General features: G+C 37.2%; 1 pseudogene; it reads left to right on the top strand.

Annotated features, from left to right (window-relative positions):
* The first annotated feature begins 265 nt into the window (after positions 1 to 265).
* Positions 266 to 25,188, top strand: LOC131076774 (developmentally-regulated G-protein 3-like; annotated as a pseudogene).
* Positions 25,189 to 25,503: the final 315 nt, after the last annotated feature.

The following is a 25,503-nucleotide window of genomic DNA, read 5'->3' as shown; positions in this document are numbered from 1 at the left end:
TTTGAAGCTATCACTTCTCCATTACGACCTTTATTGAGACCTTTGTTGTACAAATGATATCATTTGCTAAATGATTTACCATTTAACTTCATGTACTTCACAAATGTATGCAACTAATAGACCTTCCACACCTCTTCGACATACCTATTACACATCAAAGTGTGATTGCTAGTTATATTATACAGTAAGGTTTCCTAGTTTCATTACCTATCAGTATTCACTTTTAATATTTGTGTTGCAAAGTTCCCACGTACCTGGTCCTAACATGGGTGTTACTGCTGCTACCGATAAATTAGATACAAAATCTTGTAGCAGAGTTTGGTTTTGCAGGTTTTTACACATTAAAAAGTTCCTACTTACCTGATTTCAGATTTAATTTTGTTATCTTATTTCTCCCCACATGATACCCCAGGTCTCCCAAGTATCTTTTCCCATATACTTTGAATTATTTGACAATTTTGAACTTCAATAGTCATAAAATTTCACTTCCATACACGAATGATTCTGGTAAAAATTATGTCAGTATTTTTGAATCAAAATCATGTTCGGTTTGGACTTTGGCAAACCTTCCATACAAGTTGGAACAATTTAAAATTTCAAATGTACTAACTATGATTGCTTCAGTCAAGGACTGCGAAATCATCATACAGAGAATCTGAATCCTTATGTTTGCTGCTCAAGATGGCAAGAACACAAAAAAAATAAAGCCACAGCCCATCATTTGGGATTGCTAAAGGTAATCGCCAAGTTAGCCTCATTAAAGATCAATGCGTTTTTTTATCAGCTATTCTTAATGGTACAACCAAGAATTCAAATATAAAGTGCATTTTGTATTACATTGTTGTCATTCTACAATGAGGTGCATTCTTGCAACAGGCCAAACTTGCTAAATTACGACGAGAAATCCTTGCCCCTCCGACAAAAGCAAGGGGAGGTGCTGGTGAAGGTTTTGATGTTACTAAAAGTGGGGATGCTCGAGTTGGACTCGTGGGCTTCCCATCGGTTGGAAAATCAACCCTTCTTAACAAGTTGACGGGTACATTTTCTGAGGTATTCTCAAATGCTTCAACAACATTTTGGATACAATATAAGCAGTGACTGTTATACGCTGGCATTCTGCAGGTTAGTGACGAAATATATGGTTACTGAAGTGTTGCAGATTATTGAAATGAGAACTCAAATGTAGAATTTGGATGTTTCCTACTCTTAAATTTGAAATTAATCTACTTCATGAAATTGTATCAGGTGGCATCATACGAGTTCACCACTCTTACATGCATTCCTGGTGTCATTCGCTATCGAGGTACAAGGATTCAGGTCAAATTTACTTGTTACCATTTAATGGTTATCATCTTCTAGCTATGCAATATTCAAAAAATGAAATATGTCTGATGATTGTTACTGGATCTTCCAGGGATTATTGAAGGTGCAAAAGATGGAAAAGGAAGAGGAGGGCGGGCAAGAAGTCCTATATTCAATAATGAGGCTCTGAATTGTAACTTGTTAAGTTATATTTGCTGCCAAAAGTGCTTGATGCTAAGCCAATTACTCACAAGCGCCTGATAGAAAATGTGCTTGAAGGTTTTGGAATAAGGTGAATATTATGCTAAATTTTCATTTTGCATTTTGAGATTTCTCATCAATATTTTGATACTTATTTTTCCATGTGATTGTTAATTTGCATTTCCAACCAGGTGCATGGTTTCGCGACATTTGAAATAACACAATAAACAACAAAACAGACCCTCAATCTCATGCTTCAAAATATTAAAAGATTGTATATTAATTTAACTAATCAATATTGGGTGATTTGTATCCTGCCGACATTTATCAATATGCTTCTAAATTTAACGTGAGCTGTCAGTCCAGCGAGGGTTTTTTCGAAGTATTTTTTGCCATCCAATAGGAGAGCACAAACCAATAGGCTGAACCTCTTCGACTAAGAACCAAAGGCTGAGGGGTATCCATTCCCTATACTTCCAATACCAACAAATTATAAATATATTTAAAAAGTTATTATAAACCTCAAACAGCGAAAATGTTTTTGCAAGTATTTCGTGTTTTACATATTGCTAACCTTTTAATCGCTCAATGCTTCTGCCAATATATCTAAGTGTTTTGATTCTCTGTCAGACACCAGCAATTACACACTGGTTTCCATATTAACGCTTAAACCAAAGTTTGTTGTCTGATAATAGGAAAAAAGAAAAAAAACATTGTTCTATCTAACTGGGTGGTTACTAAATATTCATATAAACGCTGCTGCAATAGCGTAGACTATACAACAAGCTTAAAGATTCTATATGTAACATCCCGTACAAACAATGATATTTCTGAATGGTGACCAACATAGTTAGTCGCTTGTGTTGCTTGCATCAAAGAGATATTAAAAGAATTAAAATAATTACAACAAAATCATAAAGTAAAAGAGTAGAAAAGATACACCAAAACTTTTAGTGTTTGTTAATAGTAGAACATGGAAGAAAAGATTAACAGACAGTGATACCTGTGGTGTCAACTTCTGCTGCTATATAATTTGTTTGCCCTGCCCTGAGAAACTGAAACTCAAAAGAGGTCTAACGATGATATAAAATATTCTATTTAATAAAAAGAGATTTATCTTTTCGACAAGGAAAAACCTAAAATGCAGTTAGAAAAGAAAACATTTTCATGAAAAATAGAAGATGGAATAGAATAGACAGCTTACAACTCACTTTTGGGTTCCAAATAACAAAAAGAAATACGTTTCAGAATGATAACAAAGACAGATTCATCTCAACCTGGGACTTAACATGCTCTTATACTCAACCAATGCGGTTTATGAAAGCATTCAAGATCCGGGTTGAGATGAATTTGTGTGTTCTCATCTACCAATTCGGGACTGCTTGAGCTTAAAACAGTGGTACCAGAGGTAGGCACCATTAGCCCGAATCCCAGTCCGAGGAGAAATCTGATATGCTTCAAAAAAAAAACTCGGTGTGAGTAGGAATGAAAAGGTCAATCTAATATAGTAGAAATTATCACTTGTAGTGAGAAAAAGTGATCCAATTTCTAATATCATGGTAACGGGTAGTGTAATCTAGAAAGTTAAAATTAGGGTTTCTCTCAAATTCTAATTGCATTGTGAGCAAAAATTAAAAAAAAAATATAGATTAAGCGAGAAAAAGTGATCCAATTTCCAATGTCGTGGTAACTGGTAGTTTATTTTTAATCTAGAAAGTTAAAATTAGGGTTTCTCTCAAATTCTAGTTGTATTGTGAGGAAAAATATAAAAAATCGTATAGATTTAGTTGTCTTGAATCTTTGATGCTGTTCTACTGATCTGTCACTATTAATTTCTTGCTTTGTGGGTTTTTTAAAATGATTGTTTAGTGAGCATTTGGGTAGGAGAATGGATTTACGAGGAAGAGGATTGGCAGAAAACGGATCTAAAACTGCAGCGTGCCAGGACTTTAACTTATTAGTAAAGCAATCTCTTTACACATAGGCGATCTCTAGATATTTTGATGGAAATACAAGTCCACAGAAATTCTGTCATCTGCAGAGAGGTGCGTGGACCATATTCCTTCGCGGAAGTAATCCCTAGATATTTTGATGGAAATACAAGTCCACATAAATTCTGTCATCTACAGGATGTGTAGATCAAATTTGGGTCTTCAAGATAAGTGTGGGTTTGTTTTCTTGTGGAGATTCTACCGTACATATTTCTATTAAAGGAAGTCATTGATTTATTGGGGAAAATGTAATGATTTTTTTTTTAAGTTATTGAATTTGTGAGGGGATCATATTAGTTCCTGTAAAAAAGGCAGAGGTATTCACCTAATTCAATATAATCTAAAAACATTCATCAATAGGAATGAAGAATTAAAGTATATAGAATTTTTTTTCTAATATTTTTATTCTTTTATATTTATTTAAAATTTAAAATTTTTCTTATTTGTAATTCTATTGGTTAATAGTAGTGTATAGTGATATTAGGATGATGTTAGTTTCGACTGTTTTGTCAAAAAATTAATGCATTTTTATAATACTATTAATTAAAATTTAAATGTGGACAATACAGTTACTATTTTGAAATAGTGTTGAATAGTTTGAATGGTGCATTGGTTACTGTTACAAGATGCTTTTCCTATTTTCTATCTCCTCATCTCTCCCTCCCTATTTCTATCTATAACTCATTATCTTTTCCCTTCTTAAATTCACACCATCTCTTCGACTTTATATTTATGTTTATCTATATCTCTCTTTATATCCCTTTCACTCCCACTTTATCTCTTTCTATCCATATCTCTCTCTCTTCTATTAATCTCTATCTCCCTCCCACTCCTCTCTCTCTCTCTCTCTCTCTCTCTCTCTCTCTCTCTCTCTCTATCCATATCTTTCTCTACTTTATCTCCCCATCTCTCTCCCTTGATATTTCTTTCCCTGTCCCTCTCTTTCTCTATATCACCCTCTATCTATATCTATCCCCCTCTCTCTCCCTATATATTGGGCCATCTCTCCCTCTCTCCCCTATTCTTTCTTTTCCTCCTTTACCTATCTCTCTCCCCTTCTTTCCCTCCATCCCTCTATATCTCCCCCATCTTTCCTTTTCTCACTCTCTCCCTATCCCTTATCTATCTTTCTATCTCTACCCCACTCTCTCTCTCTCTCTCTCTCTCTCCCTTTCTCTTCTCATATATCTCTATTGTGATGTCCCCTCCAAAAAAAGGTTTCGTCAAGTATTGTTAATATTGAGAAAGCTCCTTGTATCATCTCTAAGGATTGTTGGAATGGTTTGTCATTACGACTTATCATTGATATAAAAGCAAATGAACAAGGTTATCATCATTAGCGTCAGAGGTCAACTCCATTTCATGGTAATCAAGAAAATAAAGTAAGTCATGATAGTCAAGAGCAGAGTTTAACGATTAATTCATAATAGTGACTTTATGAAAATAAAGATATATATATGTGTATGTATATGTATATCTATATATAATACACATACACAAACACAGACACAGACACAGACATATACATGTACATATATAACTATACAAGATATGACAGCCGACTTAAGTATGTGAACACATCAACAAAATTTTCTCAATTAGGATATCAAGATGGGATGTCACACTATTGCCTTCAATGTACAAGACATATAATTGCTGGCTGACCAACTTAATGCTGCCCGAATTCCTTTGGAATTAATGCAATGACAATAATGCTGGTCGACCTCCTATGCTAGGCAAGTCGCTTACAATATTGCCGACTTCCTTAACTATATGACAACGATCTCTTTGTCTAAACATCAACGACTACATCGACAGGCTTGCAATGCAGATTATATAACAGCGACCAGTTATTGATCGATATACATTGAATGGTCATGAAGTGATTTGTATCAGAGAAAAGACATGAAGGAAAGAACGATGTCATTGGAATGATTAGAAAGACCTGATTAAGAAATGAAGGTCGGCTTTAGAAGAAACAAGAGAAGCAAACGACTTTATAAAGAAGTCAACAAGTAATTATACAGGTAGTGCTGATGGCGGATTGATGGACAGAACCAATGTACATGCTCTAGTGACTTCCTCTAGGACAGCGACCCATATGTTAATGACCATGACTGCTGGAATGTATGTTAGAAGGAGACGTATGATCACACTGTACAAAATCAACGAAGTTTAAAGATAGATATATGATATCTTTCAATCAACCAGTCAATGAATACACTGACTTCATTAGTATGGTGACAAGAGATTGTTTGATAACAACCATATGTCGTATCGATCCAAAATACACGGCAATGTATATGTCTTGATATGTGCAGCAGTCTTCATATGGTTGTCTTCATCATGGGGGAGTTTCTTTTATAGGATGATCGACTTCATCATGGGCCATTGATAAGAGATTATAGAAGACTTTATTAATAAACTTTATTGGGAGGATAAATGTGGCGATAAATAAAAGATTCAATTAAGTGATGGATCTTTTAAATGATAAAACAAGACCTTGTTATTAAGAACAAATAATAGTTAGCAAGATACGATAAATAATAGTTAAAAGCAAACAAATGTCTCAAGAGGTGCGATTTGATATTCCCAATAGGGGCGAACTGATTTATATGGAAAGACACGATTTTGAGTGGTGTATGTTTATTAAAACAAACAATTATTATGTGAAAGGAAAAGTTCTCTATATTGGTTAAAGACATCGATTAGTAAAGAATAAGATGTCTCTTCAAAGAAATGGCTATTCCCAAAAGGTATGACCTTTAGAAGAAGAATAGTGGTAAGAGGGGGCATAAGGAAGTGCTGGAGATTACCAAAAGCGGCGCTCAGATTAGAACAGCAAAGAATTTATATCTAAATAAAAGAGTATGAGCTTGAAAAGGATTACCTCCATATATGAAGTGGCATAAGGAAGATATATGATCATTAAGAAGAGTGATTAGGAATGTGCTTTGAATGAAAGAATAATATCATTGATGCATCAGCGTTGATTTAGTGTAAAGAAGAATATATATCTAAATAAAAGAGTATGAGCTTGAAAAGGATTACCTCCATATATGAAGTGACATAAGGAAGATATATGATAATTAAAAAGAGTGATTAGGAATGTGTTTTGAATGAAAGAATAATATCATTGAAATTAAGAGCATACTTGAGTTGGTGTATGGGGTGTAGTGTGAATTGGGTGTGGAAAAACGTAGAAGGGCAAGTCATTGAATCAAAAGGAGAATAATATAAATCAATGAAGCAAATAAAAATGAAATAGGTGTGAGATATTAATTAAATAAAGAAGTTATCAAAACTATATCAATTTGTGTGAGGAATCACATTCAAATCAGGAGCAACACTTTCAGATTGGTAGGCATCATTGATTCTATTAATCATAGTATATCTTCTATTGTCAAATCAAAGAAAGTTATCAAGATAACTTATATCCTCCGAACTATTCTTAGAATTTTAAGTTAAATGTTATAATGAAATATATTCATTTTTGAAAAAAATTATATTTATTAATATGTTACAACTCTCACTTTAAGTTAGAATTGTTGTCTTAGGACAAAATTAAGGCAATTACCAAATGGAGACATTACATCTATCTCTCTCTCTCTCTTTCTCTTCTCATATCTCTCTCTCTCTCTCTCTCTCTCTCTCTCTCTCTCTCTCTCTCTCTCTCTCTCTCTCTCTTTTCTCTATATCTCTATCTATCTATCACTCCATCTCACCATCTATATCTCTCTCTCCATCTCTCCCTCTCTACCTCCCTATCTCTATATTTATCTCTCCCTCCACCTCTCTCTATATTCCTCCCGCTCTTCCTCTCTCCATCTATATTCATCTCATCATCTATCTTCCTCTCTCCTATGTCTAAACATGTCACCCTTTCTCTCCCTCTCCCTCTTCCTATACCTCTATACCTATATCTCTCTTCCTTCTATGTCCCCCTTTATCTCTATGTCCTTATCTCTCCATCTCTCTCTGCTTCTACATCTGTCCCTCACTCTACCTCTATGTATCACTTCTTATCTCTATCTTTATCTTCCTATGTCTCCCTCTATATTTATCTTTTCAATCTAAATATCCCTCTCTCCGCTCTCGTAATCTCTCCCTCTCCTTCTCCATATATATTTTTATCTTCATCTCTATCTCTGTCCCCTTTCTCTAGCTGCTCACCCCCCTCTTCTTACTTCCTCAATCTCTACATCTTTCTAACCCTATCTCTTCATGTCTCTCCATCTCTCCCTATTGTAAACATAACTTGAGCATGTTGGTAATGGGTCCTGATTATCTTCTTAACTTACAGGTTTTCTTTCATTTGTGTTTGGATCCTTGTAAGTGGATGCATAGTTGATTTGAAGCTATCACTTCTCCATTGAGACCTTTGTTGTACAAATGACATCATTTTCTAAATGGACTACCAATTAACCTCATGTACTTCATAAATGTATGCAACTAATAGACCAAAATGTTTTCTATTTGACCTTCCAAACCTCTTTGGCATACCTATTGCACACTAAGGTGTGATTGCTAATTATATTATACAACAATGTTTCCTAGTTTCATTATCTATCAGTCTTCACTTTTAATATTTGTGTTGCAAAGTTCCCAAGTACCTGGTCCTAACATCGGTTTTACTGCTGCTACTGATAAATTAGATATAAAATCTTGTAGCAGAGTTTGGTTTTGTAGGTTTTTACACTTTAGAAGGTTCCTACTTACCTCATTTCAACTTTAATTTTGTGATCTTATTCCTCCCCACATGGCACCCTGTCTCCCAAGTATCTTTTTCCATGTAATTTGAATTATAGGACAATTTTCAACTTCAACAGTCATAAATTTCCACAGTCCATGTGAATGATTCTGGTAAAAATAATGTCAGTGTTTTGAATCAAAATCAAGTTTGGATTATGGCAAACCTTCCACAAGTTTTAACAATTTAAAATTTAAAATATACTAACTATGATTGCTTCAGTCGGGGATTGTGTGAAATCATCATACAGAGAATCTGAATCCTTTTGTTTGTTGCTGCAGACGGCAAGAACACAAAAAAAATAAAACCACAGCCCATCATTTGGGATTGCTAAAGGTAATCACCAAGTTATGCTTCATTAAAGCTCAATGTTTTTTGTTTAGAATTCAAATATAAAGTGCATTTTGTGAAAGGAAATAAAAGAGCAAGGAAAGGAAAATTAATCCAAGAAAGTTTATGATGAAGTAATTGTTACCAAGAGAAAAGCAATAACCTTGGAGCATCACCCAAATGTGAAGAAGGAGGCACAAGAACTTTTGAAAGGGGAAAAGCAAAGAAAAACCCCTTGTGATATTATGAATGAGGCAATGCCTAAAAATGAGAGAGAGAGAGAGAGAGCAAGAAGCTCTTTACAATATTGTCATTAAGAAGAAATGAGAGAGGAGGCATCTCTTAAATAGAGATGAGGAGAGGAGTTACAAAGTAACTCCCAAATCTATGAATGCCACCATTCATAAAATGTGTGTGCCATGTGTCCACATCCTCTTATGGAGGAAATCTAATATTCCTTAATAAAGGAAAATAAAAGAAATGACTTGTCCTCACACATGTACTAGAGGACAAATTACATGTAGGAATTCCAAAGGAATATCCTAAACTAAATAATAAAAAATAAACCTAAGCTAAGTAAAGATTAAATATTCTAACACCCCCCCTTAAGCTTTACTTGGGGAGCTTACATCAAACCTTTCAATGGGTTGTAATCCAAGATTTTTACAATGAAATTGGAACTTTTCTTTACAAAGTGGCTTGGTCAAAATATCTGCAACTTGGTCTTCCCCCTTGCAATAGAGGAGTGAAACTTGCTTGTCTTCAATTTGTTCTCTAATAAAGTGGTGTTGGAGAGCAATGTGTTTTGTCCTTGCATGGAAAACTGGATTTTTAGCCAAGGCAATGGCACTTTGGTTGTCACAATACAATGGAGTTGATTCATGTTGAGGTAGACCCAAATCTTCAAGTAGTCTTCTAAGCCACAAGACTTCTTTGGAAGCATTAGTGCATCCTTTGTACTCAGCTTCAGTGGATCCAAGAGAGGTAGATTGTTGCTTTTTACTATTCCAAGAAATTGCTCCTGAACCAACAAAAAAACAATAACCACAAGTAGATTTCCCATCATTGGGATCTCCACCTAGATCGGAATCAGTAAAACCTTTTAAAGTAAAATCAGAATTTGCATCATAAAACAAACCTACATTAATAGTTCCTTTAATATATCTTAAAATTCTTTTAGCAACTTTAAAGTGTGTTTGTTCAGGTTTAGACATGAATCTTGAAACCAAACCAACACTATAAGCAATATCTGGCCTAGTAAGAGTTAAATAATTTAAACTTCCAACTAATTGTCTATACAAAGTAGGATCAACAAGAGGAGTTTGCATATCAAGCATTAACTTAGTGCCTAATTCAATAGGAATTGAAACATGATGAGCATCATTCATTTTAAACTTATCTATGAGATCTTGAGCATATTTACTTTGAGATAAGAAAATTCCTTTAGAGGTTTGCCAAATTTGCATTCCTAAGAAATAATGTAAAGGACCTAAATCAGTCATTTGAAATTTTTGATTAAGTTGAAACTTAATATCAGAAATCAAAGTATTGGAACTTGAAGTAAGAATCAAATCATCTACATACAAGATAATAATTATAATATCAGCTTCACTATGTTTAATATACAAGTTAGGATCATTTTTACTTCTAATAAAGCCTTGAGAAAGAAAGAATTCATTAATCTTTGAATACCACTCCCTAGGAGATTGCTTTAATCCATAAATTGATTTCTTTAATTTACAAACTAAGTGTGCATTACCTTCTTTAATAAAACCAGGAGGTTGAGACATATAAATTTCCTCATGTAAATCACCATTAAGAAAAGCACTTTTAACATCCATTTGGTGAATAGGCCAATTCATTCTAGAAGCTAAAGCAAGCACAAGTTTAATTGTAGGCATTTTAGCAACAGGAGCAAAAGTTTCAGTATAATCTAAGCCTTCAATTTGAGAAAAACCTCTAGCAACTAATCTAGCTTTAAATTTACTAACTTGATTATTAGCATTCAATTTAGTTTTATAAAGCCACTTGCAAGAAACAAGATTTTTACCATGAGGCAAGGGAACTAAATCCCAAGTTTGGTTAGAAGTTAAAGTATCATATTCTTCCTTCATTGCTTTTTGCCAATGTGGTTGATTTTTAGCTTGATCAAATGTTTTAGGATAATTAGAATTCATAATAGTAGTCATTAAAGCATAATTACAATAATTAACTCTTCTAGCTTGAAGTTTATCCATTCTAGCTAAGTATTCATCACTATCTTGAATTAAAGATTTAAACCATTTAGGTCTTCTTTTAGAAGTAATGGATTCATCACTAGAAGAAGAGTCATGAGGAGTAGAGTTATTATTATCATCATCACTATCACTAGAAGGAATAGAAAGAGATGCATTAGGAGTAGGGTTAAGAGAAGGAGGTTGGTCCTCCACAAGGACAACTTTGGTTTGACCAAGTTCATCATCCTTCACTTTAGAACAATCATGAATGCCCTTTTCTGCAATACAAACATCTCTTGCAACTTTTACCTTGTTAGTAATAGGATTGTAAACTCTATAACCTTTAGTATTTTCATCATAACCAACAAAAATAAAAGGAGAAGATTTAGCATCTAATTTTTTCCTTTTCTCCTTAGGTTTGTGAACATAAGCTATGGAACCAAAAATTCTTAAATTCTGCAAATTAGGCTTTCTACCAGACCAAGCTTCTTCAGGAGTTTTATCCTTTAAGGCTTTGGTAGGTGTTCTATTAATTAAATATGTTGCACAAGCCATAGCTTCAACCCAAAACTTGTAATCCATATTTTTAGCATGCAATAAACATCTAGCCATTTCAACAATTGTCCTATGCTTCCGTTCTACCACACCATTTTGTTGTGGTGTATAAGGAACGGTAAGCTCATGTTTAATTCCAAAAGATTTCAAATAAGCATTAAATGCATTATTGACATATTCTCTTCCATTGTCAGTACGAAGAATCTTAATTTTAGAACCAGATTGCCTTTCTACAAACATATGAAATTCAATAAACACATCAAGCACTTGATCCTTACTATGAAGGAAATATATCCATGTTCTCCTTGAAAAATCATCAACAAAGGTAAGTGCATACCTTGAACCTTGGATGGAGGGATTCTCCATGGGACCCAAGAGATCACTATGAACGAGGTGCAATCTAGTGTATGCCCTCCAAGATTGACCATGAGGAAAGGGTTCCCTATGCATCTTACCACTCATGCAACCATTGCAAACAATTTGAGAAGGAACAATACTAGGCAATCCATCAACCATATTTGCTTTTTGCATCAATGAAATATAATTAGAATTGAGATGGCCAAGTCTTTCATGCCATATAGTAAAATCAATAGTAGTAAGCAAAGAATACTTTGGAGGAGCAAATTCATAGAACTTGAATAAGTTATCACTATCCATTTTAGCAGTAGCAATAACATGATTAGTGTTTGGATCAATGATATAACATATGCCCCTATAAAAGTTAATCTTATAATCTTGACAAAGTTTAGGAACTGAAATCAAATTTGATTTTAATTCAAGAACATAAAGAACATCATGTAATTTCCCATTAGGAACATTCACATCACCAATAGCTTCAACTTTACAACTATGATTATTAGCTAATTGAACAGGAATATTAGAAGTATCGGGATGCAAAGATTCAAAACATTCTTTATGAGAAGTAACATGTTGAGATGCACCAGAATCAATAATCCACTCAAGTGGTTGAGAAACATTATAAGTACATGTAAATGCATGACGAGATGAATTACCATTATTATTACCCTTCTTATAATGAGGTTTATGTTGATTATTTTGATTATTTTGATTCATGGGCTTTTTACCATTTTGTTTCTTAAAACAATTATTAGTAATATGTCCATCTTTCCCACAATATGTGCAATGGGGTCTTGTTTGAGAATTATTCCTTTGATTATTGTATGTATTATTATGATTATTATTATGATAGGATTTAGAATGAGATTGATAATTAGAAGATTTGTGATTATTATTATGATTATTATTATGATTATGACTATGATTATGTTTATTATTATTAGATCTAAAATTATTATTATGATTTTGATTTTTAGACATAAAAGCATGTTCACTACTTTTAAGAGTACCAAATTGAATTAATTTAGCTTCCTCTTGACGCAATAAATTACGAAAAATATCATATGTTAATTGAGTAGCTAAGCTAGGAATAGCAAGTTGAGCATGAATATTCGTAATAAATTGTTGAAATTGACGAGGAAGACATTTTTTAAGAATAAGATGAATTAAACGTAAATCAGCAAGAGTAACTCCTAAACCAGTTAATTGACTATTAACAGAATCAAACTTTAATAAGAATTCATCCATAGTTTTAAAGTCCATATACCTTAGATCTTCAAGTTGATCTTGAAGTTGAATTTTTCGGGATTCATTTGAGCTATCATAAGTAGTCTTTAAAATTTCCCAAGCTTCATGCGCTTTTGTACAATTTTCAATTAAAACATACAAATCAGGAACCATTGAAATACCAATTAAACCAAGTGCTTCCTCATTTTGAGCCTTCCATCTATCTAGGTCGGCTTGAGGAGCAGATGTAGCGGGTTCAAATGTTTTATTAGTCGCAACATCCAAAAGGTGTTTGAAACGAAAAATAAATGAGATATGTGTTTTCCAAGAATGATAATTGGAACTATTTAATTTAATTTTTGGAATTAATGTAGACATGATAGTAAAATAATGATTCGAAATAAAAAATGCCCTGTTTATTAAAAAAATAACCACTTGAAAAAAAATTAACCTCCTTAATTAAAATAACCAATTTTGATTTAAAAATATTATAGATCGAAAAGTATGTTTTTTTTTTTTAAAATCATTAATAATAAATTTTAACTATTTTAAAAACTTTAATTTTATTTAAACAAACTTTATATTAAAAACTTTAAATATTAATAATAAAACAATTTTATATTAAAAACTTTTTATAAAAAATATATATATTAATACTTAAAACAAAATATAAACTTTACTACTATTTAAATGTTATAATAGAGACAAATAGAAAATGATTGAAGATTCCTATGAATGAAAAAGAAACGGTTATGAACAGGGACGTTACTGCAAACTTAAGAAGAGGTAGAAGCAAGCAGAGGCGTTCAGACAGAAAAAACAAACTTGCAGGTGAAACTGGAGAATCTGAGGGTACCGTAAGAGGAGTTTTGATGTCTGTTACAGTCAGAACAAGGAAGATTATTCTCTCAAAAAATCTCCAATTATAGAGGAGAAGTTTATGCACCAGAATCCCTCGATACCGATTGCAAAAACATAACAAATATAATTAGATTGATATTGAAATTTTTGATGAATGCATTGTTTGGGTTATTTCCACATGTAAATCAGAATAAAGCAGGACGCAGACATCCACCAAATGCAAGTTAGAAATGAGGGATCCGCAAACTAAGTTATTTCGCCAAAGAAGAGAGCGCCGAGGAGAAGTAGCTTGTTTTCAGCGCAGCAGGAGCAATGGTGAACGTTCCAAAAAACTAAGAAAACCTTCTGCAAAAACAAAGCATGCAGAAAGCACACTTTGCACAAGGTTACTCAGAACAAGAAAGGCAAGGACAGTCTTGCAGCCCAAGGAAAACGGCGGTATGATCGAAAACAATCAGGCTAAGGAGGCCAGACAAAACCTGTCTTTCACAAGAAGGCAAATCGTTATTGTAATGTTGGGTTTCGAACTTGGGCCACTCTCTTTATAAATGGACAGCCTCGAGAGTGCCAAGAAATATGAGCTGAAGTACAGGCTTATCAGGAATGGGCTTGCTACTAAGGTGGAGAAGTCTAGGAAGCAATTAAAAGAAAGGAAGAACAGATCTAAGAAGATTCGTGGAGTCAAGAAGACCAAGGCAGGAGATGCAGATAATTTGGCTGAAAGGAAAATATTAGAGAGTCTGATAAAAAAAAAAATATTTTTACAGAAGACTCTGTTTTATGTGCTTATAACACCAACAGAACTGATGCTACAATCATTTAATAGATTACCAGAAGTTCGAAATGGCATACATTTATGCTGTGAAAGAGAGGATGAGGAGTAATGAAAAGATTTTTTTTTTAATCTTATATTGTCCAACGTTTATGCTGTGAAAGAGCAGTTTGGTTTTACGTATTTCTTAAAATAAGCTCTTACATTTCATTGTTTATATTTACATACAAGGGAGGAATGGGTTTCCTCTGAATAATATCTTTAATAGATTGATTCAGTTTTAGGTTAAAAAAAATTATTCGCTTTTCTTTACATACACTTGATTCTTCAAATTCAAATTACTAGACTTTGCATTGGGGATTGGCTCTTTCAAATTTGTATACAGTCAGCAGCAAGATTTATTATGTAAAGTAAACCAGGCTGAAATAAGCACAAACAAAGATTGAAATAGATCAATAGATATTAAAAAAGAGTTAGTATTCTGTGAATGAGGTTAGAAAATGAGAAAATTTGATAACAAAATCCTGCAAGGAAGCTTAAATTTCTTTTATTTTAATCAAAAAAGCTTGCAAGTAAACAAAATGAGAGAACCTGCAATATGAATCAGAGAAACAACTTTATGATGAAACTGTTTTGGCAGCAAGCCTTCCAAAACAAATGAATATGAAATCTAAAGTATGTAGGAAAAGAAGTTAGCACCGAAGTTTTGGCGGCAAGCCTTCCAAAACTTTAAAAATAATTAAATTTAAACTAGAGAGAAGGAACTTTGGCGGCAAGCCTTCCAAAGCCCTTTTTTTAATAAAAACTAACTAGAATAGGAGATTAAACCTGCAGGCAAACTTGTTAACAAGTTTGAAAAAAAAAATTAAAATCTGAAACCAAAACCTGCACAATAGAAAATATTAGTAAAAGAACTTCTTCTCCTCTCAAGAATGCCTCCAAAAAGGTGATCTCCACAGAATGGTAACCTTCATCAATGTCAACTTAAAACAAGGATTAGAAACCTGCTCTGATACCATGAAAGGAAATAAAAGAGCAAGGAAAGGAAAATTAATCCAAGAAAGTTTATGATGAAGTAATTGTTACCAAGAGAAAAGCAATAACCTTGGAGCATCACCCAAATGTGAAGAAGGAGGCACAAGAACTTTTGAAAGGGGAAAAGCAAAGAAAAACCCCTTGTGATATTATGAATGAGGCAATGCCTAAAAATGAGAGAGAGAGAGAGAGAGAGAGCAAGAAGCTCTTTACAATATTGTCATTAAGAAGAAATGAGAGAGGAGGCATCTCTTAAATAGAGATGAGGAGAGGAGTTACAAAGTAACTCCCAAATCTATGAATGCCACCATTCATAAAATGTGTGTGCCATGTGTCCACATCCTCTTATGGAGGAAATCTAATATTCCTTAATAAAGGAAAATAAAAGAAATGACTTGTCCTCACACATGTACTAGAGGACAAATTACATGTAGGAATTCCAAAGGAATATCCTAAACTAAATAATAAAAAATAAACCTAAGCTAAGTAAAGATTAAATATTCTAACATTTTGCATAACATTTTTGTCATTCAATAATGAAGGTGCATTCTTGCAACAGGCCAAACTTGCTAAATTACGACGAGAAATCCTTGCTCCTCCGACAAGAGGAGGGGGAGGTGCTGGTGAAGGTTTTGATGCTACGAATTTAGTGGGGATGCTCGAGTTGGCTTTGTGGGCTTCCCATCAGTTGGAAAGTCGACCCTTCTTAACAAGTTGACAGGTACATTTTCTGAGATACTCTCAAATGCTTCAACAACATTTTGGATATTCCTATTTATTTTGCTTGTAAAATATAAGCAGTGTACACTAGTATTCTGCAGGTCCTTAGTGATGAAATATATGGTTACTGAATTGTTCCAAATTATTGAAATGAGAAACCAAATGTAGAATTTGGATGCTTCCTTCTCTCAAGTTTGAAACTAATCTACTTCATGAAATTGTATCAGGTGGCATCATATGAGTTCACAACTCTTACATGCAGCATTCCTCGTGTCATTCGCTATCGAGGTGCAAGGATTCAGATCAAATTTACTTGTTACCATTTAATAGTTATTATCTTCTAGCTATGCAATATACTAAAAAATGAAATAGCTCTGATTGCTTTTGTATACTGTAGTTACTGGATATTCCAGGGATTATTGACGGTGCAAAAGATGGAAAATGAAGAGGAAGGCAAGCAAGAAGTCCTATATTCAGTAATGAGGCTCTGAATTGTAACTTCTTAAGTTATACTTGCTGCCAAGAGTTGCTTACGTAAAACATGTTTTTTTCTAGGTGATCAGTACTGCTCGAACATGCAATTGCATTTTAGTAGTGCTTGATAGTATTAAGCCAATTACTCACAAACGCCTGATAGGAAAGGAGCTTGAAGGTTTTGGAATAAGGTCAATAGTATGCTAACTTTTCATTTTGCATTTTGATATTGCTCATCGATATTTTGATACTTCTTTTTCCATGTGATTATTAATTTGCATTTCCAACCAGCTGCATGGTTTCGCGACATTTGAAATAACACAATAAACAACAAAACAGACCGTCACATGCTTAAAAATATTAGAAGATTGTATATTAATTTAACTAATCAATATTCGGTGATTTGTATCCTGGCGAGCTGTAAGTGCCTTAACCAGCAATTGCAATTTTGTATTTGTTTGTTGTGTTTTGATTTGATTGGTAACTGAGCACTACTTTACACTATAGAATGAGTATAGTACATGAATGAAATGCTTGCTCAGACTTTTTGGACCTTGACAGGAAGGTAGAGGTAGGCTGCTAACCATAAGGATATTTTATTTTGCAGGCTGAACAAGGAACCTCCTAATCTGACATTTAGGAAGAAGGACAAGGGTGGAATAAACTTCACATCTACTTCAACCAATACAAACTTGGACCTTGAAACTGTTAAGGACATCTGTGGAGAATACAGGATTCGCAATGCTGATATATCTCTTCACTATGATGCCACTGCAGATGACATTATAGATGTGATTGAAGGTAGTTGTATATATATGCCTTGCATATATGTTATTAACAAGGTTGACCAAATTACTCTCGAGGAGTTGGAGATCTTGGGCAAACTTCCACACTACTGTCCGGTCAGGTAATTCTTAATTTTATTTTATATTTCCAACTTACTTTCTAATTTATAATGCAATGATGTTATTCATTGCAAGCAGAGCTGTTTCATCATAACAGGCTACCTTGCAGATAGATGGTCAACACTAAGTCTGTCACGAGTCTGTCTTGAGTACAACGACCATCCTACATACCTATGGTAAATATAAAGAAACCTCTCCACGAAACAAATAGAAAGACAACAAAGTCGTTTCTTCCCCAACTAACAGGTATGAATAGCTATGATAGATTCAAGGTTATATTTAGTAAATTTTGTGTGTTGGGCCATCACTCTTTGATTACCAGTCATGATTTTGATTTTTCTGTCTAAGAATTCAAATCTGTTATAATCTCTCCCCTCACATCCTCTACGTTAATTATTTAATGACATTTGAGCTAAGGTCATTTACAGAAGTACTTGAGATGCATATAGTTGAAGCTATCATTTGCTCTAATCTGGCCATACCATAGTATCGTTTAAATGATGATGACTCCACATCTGATGTGATGGGGATTGGAGATTCTGATTTTATTAACTAATAGGCTCTTGCTTTCCTCTTTCTTTGATAAAGTCCTAGCAGTACTATCATGATTGCCGATAAAAGCTCTCAAATACTTCCTGCCACCTAAGAATGAGCCTCTCAATCACAGTTAGCAGCGACAGAAGCAAGGGAGTTTGTTTGCCCTCTCGGGTAAACGGTTAAATGCAGAAAGTAAATGCACAGAACATAATGGAAATATATTAAATAACCAGCCTCTGTATTAATTCCACAGTCCATGTACAATAAGTGCTTATAACATTACATCTGACACGACTAACATGATCCTACTTCGAAGAAAAGGTACACAATATATAATACCCGAAGGGGTACGACACAACCGTCGTGACTCCAACTACCTACCCGTCGGCTAACTAACCAACCGCCGTAACTCATTATTACCGACGACAACATAAACATAATATAACAACATAACATAATGATTATTCCCGGCAACATCATCCCCCCCAAGAAAAGAAGTTGACTCCGACTACTTAATACAAATTAGAGATGAACGGCAGGAACAACTGACGCCAGTCGGACCCGGATCTTATACACTTGCTGCGTCCTCGCCTGAAAACCTCTTTCTGCTACCATCCGATGCTCAAGTGCGGATTTCACCAATATTGCTTCCTTGGCCATCACAGTCCTCCTGTGCCTAACCCAAACTTGTCTGCAAAACACGTTTTTCAGTCTCAGCTTCCACCAACTGCTACTCAATTGATATTGTCTCCCTAGCCAATTTATCCTCGATAGCCACCCGTGCTGCTCTCCCGGCATCTAACTCCTGGGTACACTGAACTAAGTCTCACGCGACTAGTGCCTCCAACCTGGTGGTCAGCTCCTCCCGAGCCCTCTGTGCATCCACCACGGCAACCTCACGTCCAATCGAGACATACTCTGAGTTCCTCAAAGCGTACCAGTCATGCCTGAAGGTGGCCACAATCCGCTAGCACAAATACTAGGAGACACCTCAAATCCTCCATCATACTCCCCAAAGGCTAAAAACTGAACTGAATAACTCCCTGTTGTCGTACGACTGCACGGACCTATAATGCCTTCCCTCAAACTCTATTTGTTCGCAACCTCCAAATCCGTCTCTCTCTACGGCTTATTTTTTCCCCGCCAATGCTTAGCTGCAGGCTTCTTTCTCACAGTATGGACAAGCACAACACTTCCCGTGGTATTCTGTAGCTCAAAAATAAACTGGGGGTCTAGGGGCAACGCCCCCAGCGGGGTCGAGGGGCAGCGCCCCTCGCGGGGTCTGGGGCAGTGCCCCTGCGGGGTCCTGGGGCAGCGCCCCAAGTGCGCTGTTTTGTTCTTTCATCGCGGTGGTGTTGTGCGGCGTCTTTGATGTTTGGCGGCATTTTATTCTTTCGCGGGCTGCTTGGTGACTGCCTTCAGTGGCTCCCACCGCACAGTGGTGCCACCGTCGGTGATTCCACCGCACGGTGACCATTTTCCCTTTTCTTTTTTTTTTTTTTTGACCGTACGGTCGCTGTTGTACGACCGTGCGAATTTTTTCTTCTTCTTTTTTTTTTTTTTTGGGTCAAGTTGTCTAGAGAGTCTTCAGCTCGAGTCCCCTGTCTCTGGGATCGCTCTTCATCCTTCTCGATTTTCCTCGCCCAAAAGTCTCCTGCTTTTGTCCCTTGCCTCTCGAGTCGCTTGCCCGACCTCTTAGGTCCCCTTCCATCCTCTCGGGTCCCCCTCTGGATTCCCGGGTGTCCTTCCGGCCTCTCGGGTCCCCTATGCGCTTCTCGTGGTAGGGTTTCAATTTGAACCTATTGGTGGCAAGTTTATTTTCCATGGCCATCCGAAGACCTGGAACCACAAATTCTACAAGGACCATGGTCTCCTTCCCGTACATAAGAAGAAGAAGAATAATAAATATTTTGAAGACTGCGGTCTTCCACACAAGGTTCCAATTGTTGCCAACACTCTTCGGATTATCTACGTCGCCAGGGTTTGGGGCGTCTCCCTTCCAATATTCTTTGTATTCCGGCAGGTACACCTCTGTTGGTTTCTCTGGTTCCTCTACTTCTAGCCTGTAGCTTTGGAACATTTCGTAATCCCCCTTTTGCCAGTGGAAGAGCCCGTTAAGTGAGCATACCTCATCTTCAGAACATCCCTCCAATTTGAGCACCCCTTCACTGTTCGGCTCCATCGCGTTCTTGCCCTTGCTTTCATCAGGACCCCCTTCCCCTTTATTAGAGTCCTCCGAGTCGGAAGAGGCGAGCTCTTCGCCGACATTTTGGGTGTGTAGGTCAATGGTATATTTCCGCCCTCCCTTCTCCATGGAAAGTGTATTTTTCTTCCAATTGTGGTTTACCCTCGCGTTGATCAACCACACTCTCCCCAGGATGGCGTCATAGCCTTTCTTCTTCGAGGGAATAACCACGAAATCTAACAAGAATGGTTGCGTACCAATTGTCACTTGCTGGGCCATCAACAGGTCGAGTGGCTTAATGCCGTGTTGGTCCGCTCCCACTAGGTTGAATGTGGGTGGCCACAGGGTGGGCTTCCCCAGCCGCTTCCATGTTTCTTCTGGTATTACATTCACCCCAGACCCCCCGTCCACAATGGTGTCCTTCAGAATGGTCCCACGGATACCCATTTCTACCACAGCTGGGTGTCTACCACTGCTCAAGGCTAGTAACATCGGGTCAGTCGAAGAGCTGACGGAAACCTCCACCTGTGGTGTACTCTTCGAAGCGGTGGCGGGAACCCCTACCTGTGGTGCACTCGACGATATGGTGGCGGGAACCCCTACCTGTGGTGCACTCGACGATGCGGTGCTTTGCACATTGGTGAGGATGGCAGTCCTCAATTGTGGCATAGAGTCTAGAAGGTCTTTTACCTTTATCGGCACCTCCATCTGCAAGATTTGCCCAATGATGTTATTTTTCGCTTCCGTACGGGATGATGTACTCGCCACCTCGTTGTCCCATCGTTCGGTCGTCATCTCACGTTCAATATTGGCCTTTGCCTCCCGTAATCTCTCCTCCGTATGGGGGTCGGGATAAGTGGCTGTTTTCATCTGGGCACGAGTGATCGCCAGTACTTCTTTCTCACCAGTCTTCTCAGCCTTCTCAATGTTGAGGAGATTAACCCCTGCCTGCGAGCAATTTGCATCCTCATGGTTGCTTGGCCCACACCAACGGCAGAGGTGTTGAGGGGTGGCTTCCTTCGTGCAATCACGGGCGAAGTGCCCCCACTGATTACAGGCCCTACATTGGATAATTGACCGTCGGCCCTTGGCGTCATACTAGATACGGCTTCCGTTATTGGTATTGTTGCTATTCCTTCTGCTGCTGCGTCTATTGTCCCGGTATCCTCCAGATGATGCCGTTGTGTTAGTATGTTGGCTGGTACCCACTGGTGCGGATGTTGTGGCCTGCTTCGTGAACATCACCTGGTTCATTTGCGTACCTCGGGTTTTCATGTTGTATGGGCACTCCCTGGTGGAGTGTCCCATCACTTGGCAAATCTCGCAGAATGCCTTCTTTTGGCAAGTACCCTTGGTGTGCCCTTTCTCTTTGCACTCAGTGCACCATATGTCCCCTTCGTTCCAACCAGTGCTTCTCATTATTTTGAATTCCTTTCTCATTCGCTCCATGTCTTTCTGGAGCGCTTGCACCCGTTTGCCAGCCTCGTCGTCGCTGCTGCTTTCCTATGAAAAGTCATCATCCTCGGATGAGGATTTATTACTTTTCTTCTTCTTTGATGTTTTGTGTTCGCTCTCCATGTCCATCGCCCTATTATAAGCGTCGTCATATGACGTCGGGGGTACAATTTTCATCTTCCTCTGTAGGGAGGATTTCAACCCTTCAACGAACCATTGTTTCTTCAATCCATCTGCGGGTTGGCTTTCCATTTTACCCAAGAATTCTTTCAGCCTCCGATTGTATGCCCGTACTGTCTCCCTGGTACCTTGTTTGGTACTGTATATCTCCGTTACAATTTCATTGTCATCACGGAGCAACCGAAACTCCCCCGTGAATTCCTTCTGTAGATTGGCCCACGTGGCCACTTTTTGCTTGTCCACATCGGAGTACCAATCTATGGCAACTCCTCGTAACGTGGCTGGGAACTGTTGTACCCAGTCATCCTGGTCTATTACTCCGTTGGCGGACCAAATGGTTTCACATGTACGGCAGTGCTGTAAGGGGTCTTCCTTGCCCTCCCCTGTGAATTTTGGCAATTTTTGTTTACTCACCATCCCACCACTGGGTCTCGCTCCTCTAATTCCTTGTGTGCTTGTACCTAGCGATCCTCCGCCTCCTGCAACTGAACCTCCACTCGTGGGTCCTCCGGAAAAAGTTGTTGACACCGAACCAAACAAATTGCCTCCCGTACGGTACCCTTGTGCTCCCTCGACACCTTCGGTCATACCATCACCTTCCGGTGTCTCCCTCCGATTGTCCTCTGAAATGGACAAATTCTTTAGCAAGTCTCTAGTAGCGTCGACCAGGTTTAGACTTCGCCTTGTTTGTTCCACCAACTCTTCGCGGCTTCTTACCCTACGGTGGTATTCTGGCGAACTGTAGAGTTCTCCTCCGGCACCCTCCATGACTCCTTCTGGCAGCCCTACAATAGTGTATACAGTGTAGTTCTCTCCGTCTATCTCTGCCTCCGCAACCTCCGTGACACCTCCTGGGTTCCCTTCGGGCAACCCCTCGGTCGGTCATCCCTCGGCAAGTTGCCTTAGCCTATGCCTTCGTTCTATCTGCTGTCTGAGATTCAACGTGGTTTGTGCCACTTCCCATTCATCACTCTATATAAGGTTCAATTTCCTCCTGGCCTGGCGCCATCTCGTTCCGTTTCTCGTTGGCTGTTCTCTTTGTAGCGTTGCATGATTTGTTGTCGTCGCTCTTCCTGGGCAATCTCCTCCAGGTGGGCTTGTTGTGCCAATGATGCCTGTGCAAGCAACCGGGGGAGGTGGTTCATTAACCGGTTTACTGCTGGGCTAACCTCCAGCGCTGTCCACCCGGCACTTGGTGGGATTTCTGCCTCCGCCGCTTCTCATCGAACGTATGTCTGAATGGCTACTTGGAGCAAAATTGAAAATTCTCACGTTGCCGTGTCTTCTCCTGTGTAAAGTTCTGTCCGCGCATCGTCGGCCTCCGGGTTTACTTCACCAACGGGTAGGCCCATTGTGTCTGTGCGCCATCCATGTCTTCCGTTCCCGAGTTCGTCTAGGCAACGGCGCCAAATGTTTGCCCTCTTGGGTAAACGGTTAAATGCAGAAAGTAAATGCACAGAACATAATGGAAATATATTAAATAACCAACCTCTCTATTAATTCCACAGTCCATGTACAATAAGTGCTTATAACATTACATTTGACATGACTAACATGATCCTACTTCGAAGAAAAGGTACACAATATATAATACCCGAAGGGGTACGACACAACCGTCGCGACTCCAACTACCTACCCGTCGGCTAACTAACCAACCGCCGTAACTCATTATTACCGACGACAACATAAACATAATATAACGACATAACATAATGATTATTCCCGGCAACAGAGTTTGCCTCATAGTTAACTGCTCTACTTACATGATTGATGAAAGCTTTATTTAACCTTTGGTTCACACATTTTTAGCCTATGAATAACTCTTCTTGGTAGGTATGGGCTACACATAGGCTCAGAGTTCTTAGTGGCAACTTTGATAGTCTCATTATAGATGACAACCCTTGCCAGTGCCTTTATTATTATCTTTTTTTGAATCCGTAAGCACTCATACCCATCAGAAGTACATTATGAAGCTTAGGATCTAATTTCAGTAAAGCTGATTGAAGGCTATGTCTTCTCCCAAAATTTATTTGTGACCTGCACCCATCCTTTCTGCACTTATGGCTGGTTAAAAGCTGGAAACATTCCTAGCAGGGAAAAATTGGGTCACCATTATGGAATTGCTTCATCTTACAACTATACCAGGGTCTGCTGGACATGCACCATTATGATGTTTATTTGAGTTGTTCAAAGTCAGAAACCAGTTATTGGTTTTGCACTCAGTGGTTTGTTGAAATTTAACAAAAACATTCCTAGGGACACAGATCTGTCTGTTAATCCTAATCTTTGATTCGTTTTCATATAGTGCTCACTTGGAATGGGATTTGGATTGTCTGCTGGAGAAAGTGTGGGAATATTTGGATTTAACTCGAATATATACAAAGCCAAAGGGGCTCAATCTTGATTGTGAAGTTCCTGTCATTCTTCCATCAAAAAAGCGGACTGTTGAAGATTTCTGCATCCGCATTCATAAGGATATGTTAAAAACAGTTTTAGTAAGTTTGATTACAATGATATTATGCATTTGCTATTGTTTTATATTCTTGTTCTATTGTCATATATGTAGAACCTTTTATGTACTGAACAGTGCATTGGTATGGGGTTCCAGCGCAAAGCATAAACCACAAAGAGTTGGGAAGGTAAGATCTTGCATGTTGACGGGAAGTTTTAATTACTTTGCATGTAAACTGAACTTGCCGTCTATACCATCAACATAGCTTTTTTGAAACAACTCTTTTGTTTGTCACTTTCTTCTATAGGATCATGAGGATGTAATGCAGATCATAAAGAAAATTTAGCAAATTAAAATTTTCTGCTATGAAACTGTAAGCCTCCCAAACAAAGGGTGAGCTTTAGCGTCACTTACAGAAATTCTGGAAGTGCTGCTGATATTAACAATGTGAGAGCGGCTTCACTGTTGATGGCATGCAAACGCTTCAACACCCACAGCTGTAACAAAATCTATAGTCTTGGATAAATTGATAGGCAATGGCTCATTAAGATATTTAGGGCTTTTGTTATTCTTTGAAATTATGACTAGTAGGACATCTTTATAGTAGCACATTTACCTCTTCGATGCCATTGTTGGGTATTATTTGATTGTAATTTGAATGACAGCAGTGATCACTTTGATAATACTGAATATACTATTAACACGAATTGTTTTGCAAAGATCCATGAGCTACGATTGGCTGAAACACATATTGGCACGACAGACTTTGGAGGACACTTCAAATATAGGAAAAAACTATTGTGTAGGTGGCAGACAACACCCACATTGGATCCTCGGTAACTCTTACCAGTTTAAATCAGGCCTGCAATTTGATGGCCACCCCTGCCCGTCTTATGAATTTTTAATGACAGTTAAGTCATTTTAATATTTTTTATTTTACGTTTTAAGATAATTATGAAGTGTCATTTTTTATTTATTTGTGAATAGTTAATATAATT

The sequence above is a fragment of the Cryptomeria japonica genome, chromosome 10, assembly GCF_030272615.1.
Source record: "Cryptomeria japonica chromosome 10, Sugi_1.0, whole genome shotgun sequence".
NCBI lineage: Eukaryota > Viridiplantae > Streptophyta > Pinopsida > Cupressales > Cupressaceae > Cryptomeria > Cryptomeria japonica.
The sequence above is the reverse complement of the archived record's forward strand: the minus strand, read 5'-3'. Positions and strand labels throughout refer to the sequence as shown.